At 37.4% G+C, this 16,027-nt stretch overlaps 1 pseudogene across 1 annotated transcript; it reads left to right on the top strand.

Annotated features, from left to right (window-relative positions):
• The first annotated feature begins 342 nt into the window (after positions 1-342).
• LOC308520872 (ferritin light chain-like) lies at positions 343-5,493 on the top strand (annotated as a pseudogene). Its single transcript has 2 exons — positions 343-423; positions 4,854-5,493. The product of its transcript is annotated as a ferritin light chain-like (transcript).
• The last annotated feature ends 10,534 nt before the right edge of the window (positions 5,494-16,027 follow it).

Genomic DNA, 16,027 nt, shown 5'->3' with positions numbered 1-16,027 from the left:
CTTTTAGAACAAACTAATAAGTCTAACACAAATATCAACAGCTCACATATCACAACTCTGGAGAATTATGAATGGGGCACTTTTCCTGAAATACTTATCCTTTGAATATGAGCTCTAATAACCATGTTTGATTAATTTCCAACAGAAATGTCTACTGAAGCTGGAGTATTTTCCTACTACTATTTTCTCAGAAAGATTTGTGTTTTGAAACAATATAACCATTAACATTCATAGCTGCTGCTTCTTGTTGCTTTATTTTTCTCAAAAAGAACTACTTTTGGTGTTTGTTATTTAGACATTTTGTCAAAAGGATTATTCGGAAATTAAGACAATGGATTCTGTATGCCGTTGCTCCCAACTATCATCAGAGCTAACAGGGAGTCTGAGCAGGCTTCACTCACTCTCAAGCGCAGTTATTACTGGGTACATTAGACTATATCACCCTTTAAGTTCATTTTCCGTCCAAAAAACAAACAAACCCTGGATTTTAATGTGTGGCATACACTTAATACCAGAGAATTTTCTTTTTAAAAAAATTCACTCAAAACGTCAAAATTATAAATTGCTATAAGTTGCTTTAGCCATGCTGTTTTGAAGCAACCAACGATTCCAGGGCATACAAATGCTGGAAATTTCCATTATGAAGTCTGGTGTGGTTCAAGCAGTTCCCCAGTGAAGTAGGGTACTTAGAGGAATTTAATATGTGATTTCCTGAGGAATTTCCAGATAATTCGAATTAACTCCAAGCCAAATGCAAATTTCCCAAGGCAGTTCTGTCTCATGGTGGGTCTCCCAGATTTGGACCTAGCCAATCAGGGTACCAGTCTGGATGTTTGAAGGCCAGTGCCCATCAAGGATATCACTGTGATAAAATCAGGCTTCCCTCATTAAATGGTGACTCAAGGATGCTCTGAGAATGGAAAATCGTGTTCTTGAAAAGCCTCTGCTTTTCCTCCTAGCAATGCCAGTCAGTGAGCATTAACTTATGGTTAGATAAGAAACCAGTAAATGGACAGATGATTTTCCTTATCTAGGATTAAGAAGGAAAATAACATTTAAGAGCCTATAATATACTGGAAACCATGTAAAGCACTTTATTCAATGTTTCCAAGAATCCTAAAAGAAAGTTATCATTATTTCTATTCTTCATATGAGGATTCCTAATCACAAAAGACAATATCCTAAATATAATAGCTGCTTTATTTATATATTTTTTAGTTTTGTGTTCATTTTTAAAATGCTCTAAATAAAGAGAAATTCTTCAAAGGATTTGTTCATGTCACTCACCTATTTATGATATTTCATTGGTTTTCATAAAAGGATGAAGACCCCATCTTTAATATAATCCCAAGGCTCTCCGTACCATCTCTCCAGTCTCTCAATGGGCCACATTTCTTTTATCCCCTCTAATGTTCCAGATAAACATCTTCTCTCTAATGTTCCTTTTGCTTCCAGTTTTCCCAATGTGATGACCCCTTCCTACCCTAGGGAGCATATGCTGTCCTATCCATTCAAGAAGATTTCTCCAATCCTCTCCACTCTCAATTCATCAAGCTAACTTCTATTAGTTCTTCAATAAATAGCACTTACTTGGGGTAGTTATATTCCCGTAAGACTATTGAAATATATATTTTGGTACTATGAGGGCACATATTAAATCTTGTCATATTTTATACAACAAGGTGCCCTCTTTATATTCCTTCAAAAGTATCCTCTATTTAATCTCCAGAGTATGTATTACCATTTCAATTAATTAACTATTCTTAACCATATACTTTTAATATCACCTAGAATTGCAAGACCTAAAAGGCTGTGAGCACATCCGCTTCTTTTACTGCTATACCCCCTGACCTAGAACCGTACTTAGCACACAGCAGGTGCTCAGTGAACTGTTTGCTGAACGAATGAGGGAACCACTGTCCTGCACAATTAGCTTCCTTATTTCACTTCAAAAAATCTTAGGTGAGTTCACACTGAGTTAACATTTTCAAGGATTATTTTTTTCAGTTTTGTTCTTGCTCTTAAAAGCGCATAGCTACCTTTCTATGAAATATGTGAATTCACAGGTTGTAACATGTTAAAACATAACATGAGATGAAAGACTGTTGTTTTCAATCCTGAAGCCACAGATTACATTTGCATCTGCATAGGTTATTATTATTATGTGATTTAACCTACACCCAACAAAACAGCATTTTGCTTCTTGACACTCTCATTTAAAGTACTTCTGTTGGTTCTGATGAATGTGTACTTTGGAGAGCTTTAAAGGAAATTTGTAATTGAGGAAAAAGAAATCCATCTACCGAAAACATAGCCTGACATTCATTATACTACTAGCACTTAATTAAATGTAAATATGAATGAAATAACAAGCAGTCGGGTGTCTGTATAGAAGAAGAATAGCACACGCTTAGTTTTGCAGCTTCTATCTTGTGTGACCCCTTTGCAGCAGGAAACACTGTTGGCTGGTCCTTTCTTGAATTGCTCCTCTGGGTTTCTGTGACACCAAGATTTTCCTTCTAATTGTCCTCCTTTCTCTCTTATTGTCCACCACCACTCCCTTTCTAGTTCCTCTTGAACTATGTGCTCCCTAAATAAGTACCTATGGAAAGGCCACTATGCTCTGGTGCTGGCCTGCAATGATGCTGGAAACACAATATAAGGAACACAAACACAGACTTTATCCTCAAGAGGAACACACTTCCCGTTATAAGATAAACAAGTCATACAGCATAAGTAATATAGACAATAATACTGTATCAACTTTGTATAGAAGTAAATGATAGATAACTAGATTTACTGTGGTGATCATTTTGAAATGTATATAAATGTCAAATCACTAGGTGTTAGCCTGAAAAATAACATAATATTTGTCAATTCTACCACAATAAAAAAGAAACCGCTTCATTATATAAATCCATACTAAGTCTACCTTACTATAACACAGGGTGGGGCAAAAGTAAGCTTATAGCTATTCATGTGGAAAATAATAGAATAATTAATAAATGATAATACAAGAATAAACTCATGTGCTCACAACTGTAAACCTCCTTTTGCCCCACCCTGTATCAAATCAAATCATTCTAATATAAATTCAGTTTTAAAAAAAGTTATCAAAGAAAGTTACTATGCATTTAGGGTGAATCCAAGTTTCGTATAAATCTGATGACTTTTTACAACTTTCAATTGCCTGAGTTTATTAGGAAAACACTTGAAATCTTCTCTGTAACTCTGCTCTCATTTCTCCAGATCCCCTAAGAGCTGTCAGGTGCATCCTTGGAAACTGCATTGCTTTTGTTTTCATCAGTTCACATATTCTTGACATTTCCCTATTGCTTGTCAAAATAATTAATATCTGGCATGGAAGAAGTAGGTAGGCTGCATTTTAATAGACACTGCTTGAGAGAAATGTGGTTAAAGGAGTAGTCCATGAAAAGTGAGCTTTCTGTCTTTGACCTTCATTGCATTGCAAAAGCTTTCTGATCTGCTTTACAAATGATGGTCACGGCTGTCATCTCATTTTCAAGAGAATATCTCGCCAAAGTTTTGAAAAAGTTTGGATATTAATCAATTTAGGGTCCACTTCACAGTCATTCAAAATAAATATAACGCATACATTCTTTGGGATAAGACTGAAAGCTTAAGAGAACTTGAAGAGCCTACCATTTTGAGTATATAATTTTTGCCTGTATATCAATAAACATATGTTAGCCAAATGTATATTCTTGCCAGCTATAAATAAGCTATTGACCACATTTCTGTGTGACCCTGGAGTGAAAAGCCCTGGTAAGTTAGCAGATAGAATGCTTTTCACAATCTACTCTAAAACATGCTGATTCACTTTCCCAGGGTCTGACAACTACCTGGCATCTTCGACCCTCCCCTACGGATGCGGAGCACGTTTAGCATTACATCATTCTCCACATAACACCGCTGGCGTTTTCAGGCCCTACTGCCTTTGCTTTTAGTCCACGGCAGCGATCTGCAATCTTTTTCATCTCGTGGTACACATAAACTAATGACTAAAATTCCATGGCACACACACACAAAAAATTTTTTCTGATCTGAAAATAGGTATAATTTTGATTCATTCACAACCAATGGCTATTGTTGTGTTGGCTGTTATAATTTTTTTATCTGACAATCTCAGGGAAAAGAGGTAAGTGTCCCTGACTAAAGAGTCAGGTATTGCATGTTTTAAAAATTCTGTGACATACCAATTGATAATCACTGGTCGTATGGCTACAAGCTTTTGTTTCTTTTGTGTAAAGTCGCTCTTTGGAGCAGCGGTCGCCAACCGGTGGTCTGCAGACCACTGGTGGTCTGTGAGGTCCAAAAGGTTGACAACTGCTTCTCTGGAGTTACTTAAATCAACACGAAGTACACAGTCCCTTACAGTGGGCAAATGTAATATATTATTCTAAGAACCAGATTTCAAAAGTACTAATGAAATCACAAATATTTTGAAAAAAGAAAATATAGCTTTCCTCTCAATATGCTATTTGTCTTAAATTCAATGTTTTACAAACTGAAAGTAATTAATTAAAAGGGTTGCAAAAAATCACACATGTTCTTAAAGCATTTCATAACAAATACGTTTCTCTATTGGAAGACTCAATGACATAAGGACATAAATGGCTTTAAAAGGCTCCAAAATGTATGCAGTCTATAAGACTTTCGCTTCAGAATTTCTGATAACCATAAAAAAATGTATTTTAAAAAACCTTGGTTTCCAAAATTTTTAAAAATATATTTTTTAAAAAGAATTAGGCAGTGCCCTCGGCGGTCCCGGATCTGTCTCTTGCTTCAACAGTGTTTGGACAGAACAGGCCCAGGGACGCCCCTTCTTCCAGCCTCCGGCCACTCTCCTGCGTCTTATCCAGTCACCACCTTCAGAACCACTTCCGGAACCAACCAACACACTGGTTTCTTTTCTACCTCCAAATTCTGAGCTCCAAATTTGTCAAAATTATTCCACTGAGGGGGAGTCTGCGGTCAACCGCCTGGCCAGCCTGCATCTGCGGGCCTCCCACACCTACCTCTCTCTGGGCTTCTATTTTGACCTTGACAGTGTAGCTCTGGAGGGCGTGGACCACTGATTCCATGAGTTGACAAAGAAGTGGGAGGGCGTTGAACATCTTAAAGATGCAAAACCAGCGCAGTGGCCGCATTCTCTTCCAGGACGAGCTAAAGCCTCCCCAAGAGGAGTGGGCAAAACTCAGGACGCCACGGAGGCCGCCCTGGCCTTGGAGAGGACCCTGAACCAGGCCCTTGTGGAGCTGCCGGCCCTGGGTTCCGCCCCTGCAGGCCCTCAGCTCTGGGACTTCCTGCAGAACCACTTCCTGGGAGAGGAGGTGAATCTCATCAAGAAGATGGGCGACACCTGACTCACCTCCGCAGGCTGCCGGCCCCCAGGCTGGGCTGGGCGAGTATCTCTTGGAAAGGCTCACCCTCAAGCACGACTGGGAGCCTTTGGAGCCCAGAGGCCTTTGAGGGGCCCCTCTGCATCCCCTGGTGTCTGGCTTTTACCTGAGCCTCTTCCCAAAACTACTAGCCATTCTTTTAACCACCCTGAAACCCTCACCCATGCATTGGACCAAATAAAACAATAAGGCTTTTTGCAGCAAGAAGAAAAAAAGAAGAAAGGAAGGAAGGAAAGAAAGGGAAAGGGAAAGGGGAAGGGGAAGGGGAAGGGGAAGGGGAAGGGGAAGGGGAAGGGAAAGGGAAAAGAAAGCAAAGAAAGGGAAGGGAAGGGAAGGGAAGAAGGGAAGGGAAGGGAAGGGAAGGGAAGGGAAGGGAAGGGAAAGGAAGGGAAGGGAAGGGAAGGGAAGGGAAGGGAAGGGAAGAAAAAAAAGAAAAGAAAAGAAAAGAAAAGGAAAAAGAAGAAATTATTAGAGTTATAAAATAAGTTTTGTGTAAGTGTCTAGGAGCATGTCTGGCATAGAGCAGACTCAGGAAAATCAACATTCTCTTTCCTCATCCTTCTCTTACCAAAAGAATGTGGATAAAATTTTGTAATACACAAGCATAGAGACTTTTCAGAGATGCTAAAATAGCCTCTTCTAACAGCAGTTTTCATATCCTGGACCTTTGTTTGATTTTATTTTTACTTGTTATTGTTCTTTAAAATCCTTAATTGATATTATAAAAGGCAATTGCATCAAAGCAGACAGTTTTATATGCTTTTATGAAAGTTTAAGGTAAACCAAAGTAGAACTGAAATTACTTTTCTTTTGGAACTATTTGATTTCAAAATGCTACACAATATCCCAAATAATAAACTTCCTCCCTGTCGATGCCTAAAAATCCTTTAACAGAAGGCAACTCTTTTATCCCACAATTATAGATTAGGCTTAACTATGCAAATGTAATTTGAAAACAGTATTAACTTTAACTCACCTCAAAGTTAAAGAGGCTGATTTGTGAGCCCCTTTGCAAATCAGTTTTTGATGAAAGAAGAGAAGACTAAAGAGTCTAGTAATCCCACTTCTGAGAATATATCCTAAGAATCCTGAAACACTACTTTGAAAGACTATATGCACCCCTATGTTCACTGCAGCGTTATTTACAATAGCCAAGATCTGAAAGCAGCCAAGTGTCCATCAGTAGATGAGTGGATAAAAACAACTGGGCTACATTTACACAATGGAATACTATCGGCATAAAATGTTACCTTTTGCTACAGCATGGCTGGACCTGGAGATGATTGTGCTAAGTGAAATAAGCAGGCAGAGGAAAACAAAAACCATATGATCTCACTTATGTGTGGAATCTAATGAACAAAATAAACTGAGGAACAAAATGGAAGCAGAGGCATGGATTCATGGAACAGACTGACAGCTGGTGTGGGGAGAGGGGAGACCGGATGAAAGAAGATGAAGGAATTCGCCAAAAAACTATGTACATAGTACCTAGACACAGCCAAGTATGGAGATAGCCAAAGAAAAAGGAGGTGGGGTTGAGGGGGAGGTGGGCAAATGGTGGGGGCGCAGGTGGAATAGAGAGAGAAAGAGACTTTGTTGCCATGGGTACATGAGGCAGCGTGCAGATGGTGTTTTTTTGAGTCATATACTACAGACCGGTATGGTTTTGTAAACCAACGTCGCCCCAATTAATTCCATTAAAATATAAATAAATAATGATATAAATAAAACTAAAAACAAAGAGTGCTATGGGGTGAGGTGAGAACGAAGGCGAGGAGCTGAAGGGGAAATGAGTTATCAAGGGCAAACTTTGCCTCTTACCCACAGACTCCTCTGCTACCTTTCCGTTTTCCTGTTTCTTTCCTTCCCTCTGTCTGAGGCCAAACACTCCTTTCCTTGGGAGGGTGACAGCTGTGTGAGTATTTCCAGGATTGTGATGACCAAGAGGAACCAAGCTAGACATGCCTCCATGCAATCTTTTTGGGTGTTCTAGATTAGAAAACTGATCTAGTGGTGGGATTTAAAAGGTTAAAAGAAAAGGATCCATCGTCATTTCCATTGTGCTGTTTTTCCTAGCGCTAAAATGATAGAAAATGATTCCTCCCATCCTTTTTAAAAAGAAGCCTTGCTACTATGGTAACGTGTTAACATCTAGTCTTAGCCCTGACCAGCTTGGCTCAGTGGATAAAGCGTCGGCCTGTGAACTGAAGGGTCCCAGGTTCGATTCCGGTCAAGGGCATGTACCTTGGTTGTGGGCACATCCCCAGTAGTGGGTGTGCAGGAGGCAGCTGATTGATGTTTCTCTCTCATTGATAGTTCTAACTCTCTATCCCTCTCCCTTCCTCTCTGTAAAAAAATTAATAGAATATATTTTAAAAACAAACAAACATCTAGTCTTAATATATACAAGTCATGAAAAACTGAATTTATGGACATTTTCCAGGGCTATAGTATACATTTTTTCAAACTTAAAAGTCAATTGCTTTATGTAATCCTCATTCACTCCCTTCCCCTATTAAAAGAAGACCAAAAAAACATTAAATCTATTTCTGTGATTTACAAGGCACACTAGTAGTTACTACTTTATTTCCTCTTTGAATTCTCTTGCCCTTCTAACCTTCGTGAGGTTGGATGAAGGTCAAGCTATGTGGATATTTGCTTCCATTGATTAGAGTCGAATAACCAGTGGGTGGTAAAGCTGAGTGAAGTTCAGAAAATTGCAGGGCCAACACACAAGTCAGAGATGCAAGGTACACGGATTTGTGGAACAGCATGGGCCTGTGTAATTTAACATGACCTTTTTGGTTTTCTATGAGGGAGTGTACTATTCATTGACAATTAGGGGAATTTAGTATGAACTGTGTGCGGTTTATTGAGTCTGAAATTTTATATTGAGTGTCTTGGCCTGATTTCCTAGCAGCTACAAAGTTTGCTATCAAGAGATACTTGGATTTTTGTTCCTAAGAAAGTTATCTAGAACCTAATCTCCTTCTCCTTTATTTTTTCTGCTCTCTCCCCCACTGCTAACACTTCTACCATGGGAAGAGCCCACTTAAGAAATAATTTCCTGAAGATTAAAACTCCTTCAAAGGCGTCTTAGTATTTAACATTTATAATGAAAGAGTTCTTCCCTTTTGGTGCAAGAAAGATCACAGCTAAAAATAACTAAATATCAAAGGCTGTTTTAAAAAAAAGAAGAGCAATGCATACACATTTAGATTTTTTTTTCTTTTCTAAGAAGGTGGATCATATATCTTGTTAATTTATGCCTATAGGATAAAATTATTTATTATGAATCAAAATTTACCTTAACTATAATTAAAAGATTATTACCTTTTAGGGTTCTCTCTCTGTGAATGGCTTTTATTCTTTTTTTTGCTCAGTATGGCACATCTTCTCAATCTAAGTTGAATGGCTATTTTTTATTTGGCTAATGTCAACAGTCTTACTGTAGTTATTTTTCCTGTGTATATTCTCAAGCTCTTTGGTACTATAACTCTTGACTTCAGGGAAAAATATTTTACCATTTGAACTTTGTGTATGCTCAAGCATTAATTGCAATCATTTCCTATGCTTTTATTTTGAAAATAAATCAGGATTCCCTAACTACTTATTCCTTTCCAAAAAGTGTAAGATTAGGTACACAGAGTAACTCAGAGAAGTCATTTGGCCACATTTATCACAAATGTCTCTCTTTTCTATTGTGCAGTCAGAAAAAGTATGAGGCCATGGTGTTGAACCATTCAAAGAAATACTGTGTTTGATGTATTAAGAAGCTTAGAAAAGTGGGAAATCATTTTTCCTTTTATTGATGCTTTTGGAATTAAAACCAAGAGAACTACAGTTGTGATATAAATCATGTTGGAAATGAAATTCCGTAAAATAAATTAATCTTTAAAGGTGTTCAAATAATGTTATAATTTATTGACAGTATTAAGTTAGCATATGCTAAAGAATTAGATAGAATCTCCAGCAATAAATTAAATGAGACTTTGAATTATAGATCAGGATTTTGTTAATGTTATCTGACCTTTATTATATTTTTATTTCTAATATTAAACAAAAGGATAGCAAAGCATTTGGAATTCCAGTGTTTTATTTTAGTTTAACCTTGCCATTAAGAAATTAGGAACTAACCAGAAGTTTGGATCTAGAAAAGTATAAAGTTTTTTTCCCAGCAGAAACAAAAGTGTTCTTTTTCAAGGTCAAATTATTAGTATAGTCATTTCAATTGGTCACTCTAGTTACATTTTATAGGTTAAAATTTAAACGAAAAATATAATCTTGAGTTAGAAAACTCTAGTAATAATTTTACAGACTATATCTAAGTTTATACTTTTTAAAAACAATTTAAGTAAATCAAATGGAATTTTAAGTAACACAATGGAATACTACCCAGTTGTAAAAAAAAAAAAAATAAGGAAATCTTACCATTTGTAACACCATGGATGGACAACGGAGAGTGTTAAGTGAAATAAGCAGAGAAAGACAAATACCATATGATTTCACTCATATGTGGAAAAATAAACTAACAAACAAAATAGAAACAGATTCACAGATACAGAGAACAGGCTGACAGCTGTCGGAGGGGAGCGGTAGGGGGCTGGGTAAAATAGGTTAAGGGATTAAACAAAAAAACAAAACAAACAAAAAACAGCCTCATATGGTGATTACCAAAGGGGAAGGGGGATGGAGGTAGGTCGGAGACAGTAAAAGGAGGTAAATGGTGAGGAAGGAGACTTGACTTGGGGTGATGAGACTAATCAGCGTGACTGGGCACTTGCCTCCCACTGCATTCAGCTCCCGGAGGATAGAGGTATTCATGGGATACTACAGATATATGTAGACCACCTAGCTAATCCCAATAGTTAGAGGCAATGCATTTTAGCTTATAAAACACTCAATCTGAGTCTAGAGAAATAAGTAGAGATAAGAAAAAGCAATGTTTTCAAGGGGAGGGTGGAAACAGACAAGGAGACACTGAAGATACACAAAGGCAGAAAGATGAGGACTGAGTATTTAAGAAAGTGCAGTAGCTTGGTTTTGCTGAAATTTAAACAGTAAAGTATTGAGTGGTAGCAAAGGGAGGCAGATCATGGGAAGCCTTTTAACAAAGTTTGGTTTTACCTTGTAGACATGGTTTTAAGCAAGGGAGTTGAAAAAGTTTAGTTGTATAGTTTGGATAAAATAAAATAAAACATGTGTGAAGGTTTGAGGGAGACATATGCAGAGTCAAGAAACCACAAAATGAATCCTTTGAAGCAGGCTAGGCAAGAAAAAATGAGGGTCTGAACCACAGCAATGAAAAGAGGCAAGAAATGAGAGATCAATTAAGCACATGCTTAGGAGGTAGAATTAGCAGAATTTAGCATGACAATCTAGTGGCTGTGGGAAATAAATACTATAACTTTTGATTTTTTATCTTATAATAGGCTTTTCTTACATTTAATATGTGGATTGATAGTACATGTAAATAAAACCTAAATTACCCTTTTTCCCTCCACTTTCTCATCCCCAACTCATTCATTAATCCTCTATAGTCTACCTTATTCTCTCATCACTCTAATAAAATTACCATCAATAATGTCCTTTTCTCTGTGAATCTCATCCTGCTCAACTTCTCTGTGGTATTTGATTCTTCTCTCATTATAGACTCTCCTCTTGACTCATGATATGATTTTATTTGGCTTTCCTCTTACTAAGTTGTCTCAGTCCTATTTATTTCTTTATCTTTTTGCTAAAATGTTGACCTCCCTGCCCTTCTCTCCCATTAATCCCTCCCCTACATACACCTCAATACAAACACTTTAAAGAGTTGATCACTGTCCTGAAGAATCCTATTAACCAGTTCACTGAACAATACTATACATAATGCTGCAAACACATTTATAGAACTTGAAGTGACCAGATATAAATTACTATACAAAGCATTATAGTACATCAAGAGTTTAAGAAAGCACATGATAGAAGATTCAGTTGTTAAGGTAATTCATTAAGGTAGAGCTATCAGAGGAGCTGTGTTGAAGAAGCTCTCTGAACTATTAACTTGGAAAAGATGATCATTTTCTCTCATTCTGAGTGCTAACGAAAACAGTTCAGCAAGCTGCCTCAGTAATCAATCCTGTGTGTTTAATGATCCTTCAGCTATTTTAATGCAGTCATCCATGAAATAATGAAAAATATACCTGGTTAAGTTCAAAGTCATAGGTTTTACCATCACTTTGTACATGATCCACATCATGACCAATTAAGTAAAATTTGCTAAGCTTTTATCAAATGCTGGAATAGATAGATTTGAAGATGGCTGAATATTCTTTCTGTAAATGACTTCTTAATGTGCTCAAAACTACCCTATGAGTGGTTTTGTTTCTTTGTCTTCTCCAGGCTCCACAGTCTTAGTGTCATAACCATCAAGAGTTGGTGTCACACAGAGTTGGTTCACATCCCTACGTGACCTTTTGTTAGCAGTGCAGCCTTCTGTTTATTACTTGATCTAGACTTCATTTCCTCCTAAGTATGTTACAAGCAATTACATATACATACAATAATTAGAATATTGTTGTGAGACTCCATGAGATGATTTGTGTGAAAGAGCCTGACCTAAAGAGGTTATTCACTAAATGTGAAACCTTCCCTTTCTCTCATTTCCACTACAAATTGAGACCATTTTTTTGGTCTGTTTTACCTTTCATTTATACAGCAAATAAAAACATTACTTAAAAAAAAAAAAGTTAAAATCAGGTTGTGGTTGTTTTTTATGTTCCCTGCTTTCCTCTCTTGCCCTACTCCACCCAACCCTGGCTCTACCCTAGGCCTCCCATACTATTGTCTAATCTCTTCTGTCACTCTCACCCCCCTTCCTTCTGAGATCTGTCATTCTGTTCCATGCATCCATGACACTGGATCTATTTTGTTTGTCAGTTTATTTTGTTCATTAGAGTCCACATATAAGTGAGATCACGTGATATTTGTCTTGTCTAACTGGCTTCTTTCACTTAGCATAATAATCTCCAGATCCATCCATGCTGTTGGAAAAGATAAGAGCTCCTACTTTTCTACAGCCAATAATATTCCACTGTGTAAATATACTACCACTTTTTTTTTTTTTGCTTTTTTAAGAAAATATGTTTTTATTGATTTCAGAAAGAGGAAGGGAGAGGGAGAGAAGGATAGAAACATCCATGATGAGAGAAAATCTTTGATCAACTGCCTCTTGCACGGCTGCCAGTGGGGATCCAGCCCGCAACCCAGGCATGTGCCCTGACTGGAAATCGAATCATGACCTCTTGGTTCATGGCTTGACTCTCAATCATTGAGCCACTGGCCAGCCTACCAGGGCTTTTTTATCCACTCATCTACTGATGGGTACTTGAGCTGTTTCCAGATCTTAGCTACGGTAAATAATGCTGCTATAAACATAGGGGTGCATATAATCTTTCTGATTGGTGTTTCAAGATTCTTAGGATATAGTCCCACAAGTGGAATCACTTGGATCAAATGGCAGTTTTATTTTTCATTTTTTGAGAAACTCCATACTGCTTTCCATAATGGTTGCACCAATCTGCAGTCCCAACAGCAGTGTTCTAGGGTTCCCTTTTCTCCACATCCTCACCAGCACTTGTTGTTTGTTGATAGGCTGATGCTAGCCATTCTGGCAGGTGTGAGGTGATATCTCATTGTAGTTTTAATTTGCATCTCTCTGATAATTAGTGACATTAAGCAGTTTTTCATAAGTCTATTGGCCATCTGTATGTCCTCTTTGGAGAAGTATCTATACAGATCCTTTGCCCATTTTTTTTCGTTGGATTTTCTTTCTGGTGTTGAGTTGTATGAGTTCTTTGTATATTTTGCAAATTAACCCCTCATCAGATGTGTCATTGATGAATATGTTCTCCCATACAGTGAATTCCCTTTTCATTTTGTTGGTGGTTTCTTTTGCTGTGCAGAAGCTCTTTAGTTTGAAGTAGTCCAATTTGTTTATTTTTCTCCTTTGTTTCACTTGCCCCAGGAGATATATTGGTGAAAATACTGCTACGTGAGATGTCTGAGATTTTACTGCCTATGTTTTCTTCTAGGATTTTTATGGTTTCACAACTTACATTCAAGTCTTTTATCAATTTTGAGTTTATTCTTGTGTATGGTGTAAGTTGGTGGTCTAGTTTCATTTTTTTTTTTTTTTGCATGTACCTGTCCAATTTTCCCAATACCAATTATTGAAGAGACTATCTTTACTCCATTGTATGCTCTTGACTCCTTTGCCAAATATTAATTTATTATACTGGCATGGGTAGATTTCTGAGGTTTCTGTTTAGTTCCATTGGCCTATATGTTTGTTCTTATGCCAGTACCAGGCTGTTTTGATTATGATGACTTTGTATTATAGTTTTATATTTGGTATTGTGATCCCTCCAACTTTGTTGTTCTTTCTCAAGATTGCTGAGGGTATTCAAGGTCTTTTTGGTTCCATATACATTTTTGGAATATTTTCTCTAGATCTGTGAAATATTATAATTGGTATTTTAATAGGTCGTGTTGAATTTGTAGATTGCTTTTCTTAGTATGGACATTTTAGTGATGTTAATACTTCCAATCCATGAACACAGTATATGCTTCCACTTGTTTGTATGTTCCTCTATTTCCTTTTTCAATGTTCTATAGTTTTCTAAAAAAAGGTATTTTACTTCCTTGGTCAATGTTATTCCCTGTTTGTTTGGGTTTTTTGTTTTTGTTTTTTCAATGATAAATGGGATTTTTTTTAGTTTCTCTTTCTGAGAGTTCATTAATGGTGTATAAATATGCCATCAATTCCTGGATCTTCATTTTGTATCCTACTTTGCCAAATTTATTTATTAAATCTAGCAGTTTTTGGTGGAGTTTTTAGGGTTTCTATGTATAATAGCATGTCATCTGCAAATAGTGACAGTTTTAATTTCTCCTTTCCAATTTGGAGGCCTTTTATTTCTTCTTGTCTGATTGCTGTGGCTAGGACTTCCAGTACAAAGTTGAATAAGAGTGGTGTGGCTCAGTTGCTTTCCTACTGCTTATTCCCATGCACCAAAAGGTCGTTGGTTTGATTCCTGTTCAGGGCACATGCCTGGGTTGCAGGCTCAATCCCCAGTACAGTGTGTGTAGGAGGCAACCACTCAATGTTTCTCTCTCTCTCTCTCTCTCTCTCTCTCTCTCTCTCTCTGTCTCTTTCTATCTCTTCCTCTCTCTCTCTCTAAAATCAATAAAAACATATATTTTTTAAAAAGAGTGGTGAAAGTGGACATCCCTGTCTTGTTCCTGATCTTAAGGAAAACACTATTAGTTATTCTCATTGAGTATGATGTTGGCTGTAGGTTTGTCATGTATGGCCTTTATTATGTTGAGTTATGATCCCTCCATTCCCACTTTGCTGAGAGTTTTTATCATAAATGGGTGCTGTATTTTGTCAAATACCTTTTCTGTGTCTATTGATATGATCATGTTATTTCTATCCTTTGTTTTGTTTATGTGATGCATCACATTTATTTATTTGAAAATATTGCACCAGCCTTGCATCCCTGGAATAAATCCCATTTGGTGTATGATCTTTTTAAAGTATTGCTGGATCCAGTTTGCTAATATTTTGTGGACTAGTGGCCCGTTGCACAAAGATTCGCACAATAGGCCTTCCTTCCCCTGGCTACCAGCACCGGTTTCCTCCAGCACCTGAGACCCAGGCCCTTGATCCAGCCGCAGCAGCAAGGCTTGGCTTCTCCACTCCAGCTCCTCGCAGACCTTCCTTTTTTTTTTTTTTCCAGTTCCTTGAGCGGAGCCCAGGCCCCCAGCCACTCCTTGAGCAGAGTCCAGGGCCAGTGGGAAGCTTGGCTTTCTCTGTAGCCAGAAGCAACCCAAGCCTCCTGCTCACTCCAGCTCTGTGGCTGCCGCCATCTTCAGTCATCTTCAGTATTCATTCCATGCCTGTATATGCAAATTAACCTCCATCTTTGTTGGGCTAATTTGCATAGTCACGCTGATTGGCTGGTGGGTATAGTGGAGTGGCGGAGTGATGGTTAATTTGCATGTTTCTCTTTTATTAGTGTAGATGATTCTAGCATATGTATTCATGAGGAATATTGGCCTGTAATTTTCTTTCTTTGTAGTGTCTTTATCTGATTTTGAAATTGTTTCCAAATTGTTGGCTTTATGAATGTACAGCAATATGCCTTACACCTCACTTTAGCATACTGTGTTTGAAATTCCCAAGAAAACTTAAAAACATATATCTTCTGTTGAACACATTGTATGCTATCACTTTAAGACTTATGATAGAAATAATTATAAAGATATTGCCAATCTATCAATAAGATGGCTCTGCACGCTTTTCTGCTACTTATTCTCTCCTATTTTATTTTTAAAGAATATTATATGGTTCTTTTTACTATAGAGAAGGTAATGAAAATTAGAAATCCAGGTAGGAAAATGTGCAAGAAAAATTATACAAATGGGAATTGGGTGGACATTAAAATTTGGGGGAGGGAGGAATGTTATGCCAGGCCACATAAAATAGTTATGTTACCAGATAAAATAGTTAAGTTACCAGAATATCTCTAACACCTAGAAAGAATAAGATGTTATGG

Source organism: Myotis nattereri (genome assembly GCF_964212035.1).
Source record: "Myotis nattereri genome assembly, chromosome: 6".
Taxonomy (NCBI): domain Eukaryota; kingdom Metazoa; phylum Chordata; class Mammalia; order Chiroptera; family Vespertilionidae; genus Myotis; species Myotis nattereri.
The sequence above is the reverse complement of the archived record's forward strand: the minus strand, read 5'-3'. Positions and strand labels throughout refer to the sequence as shown.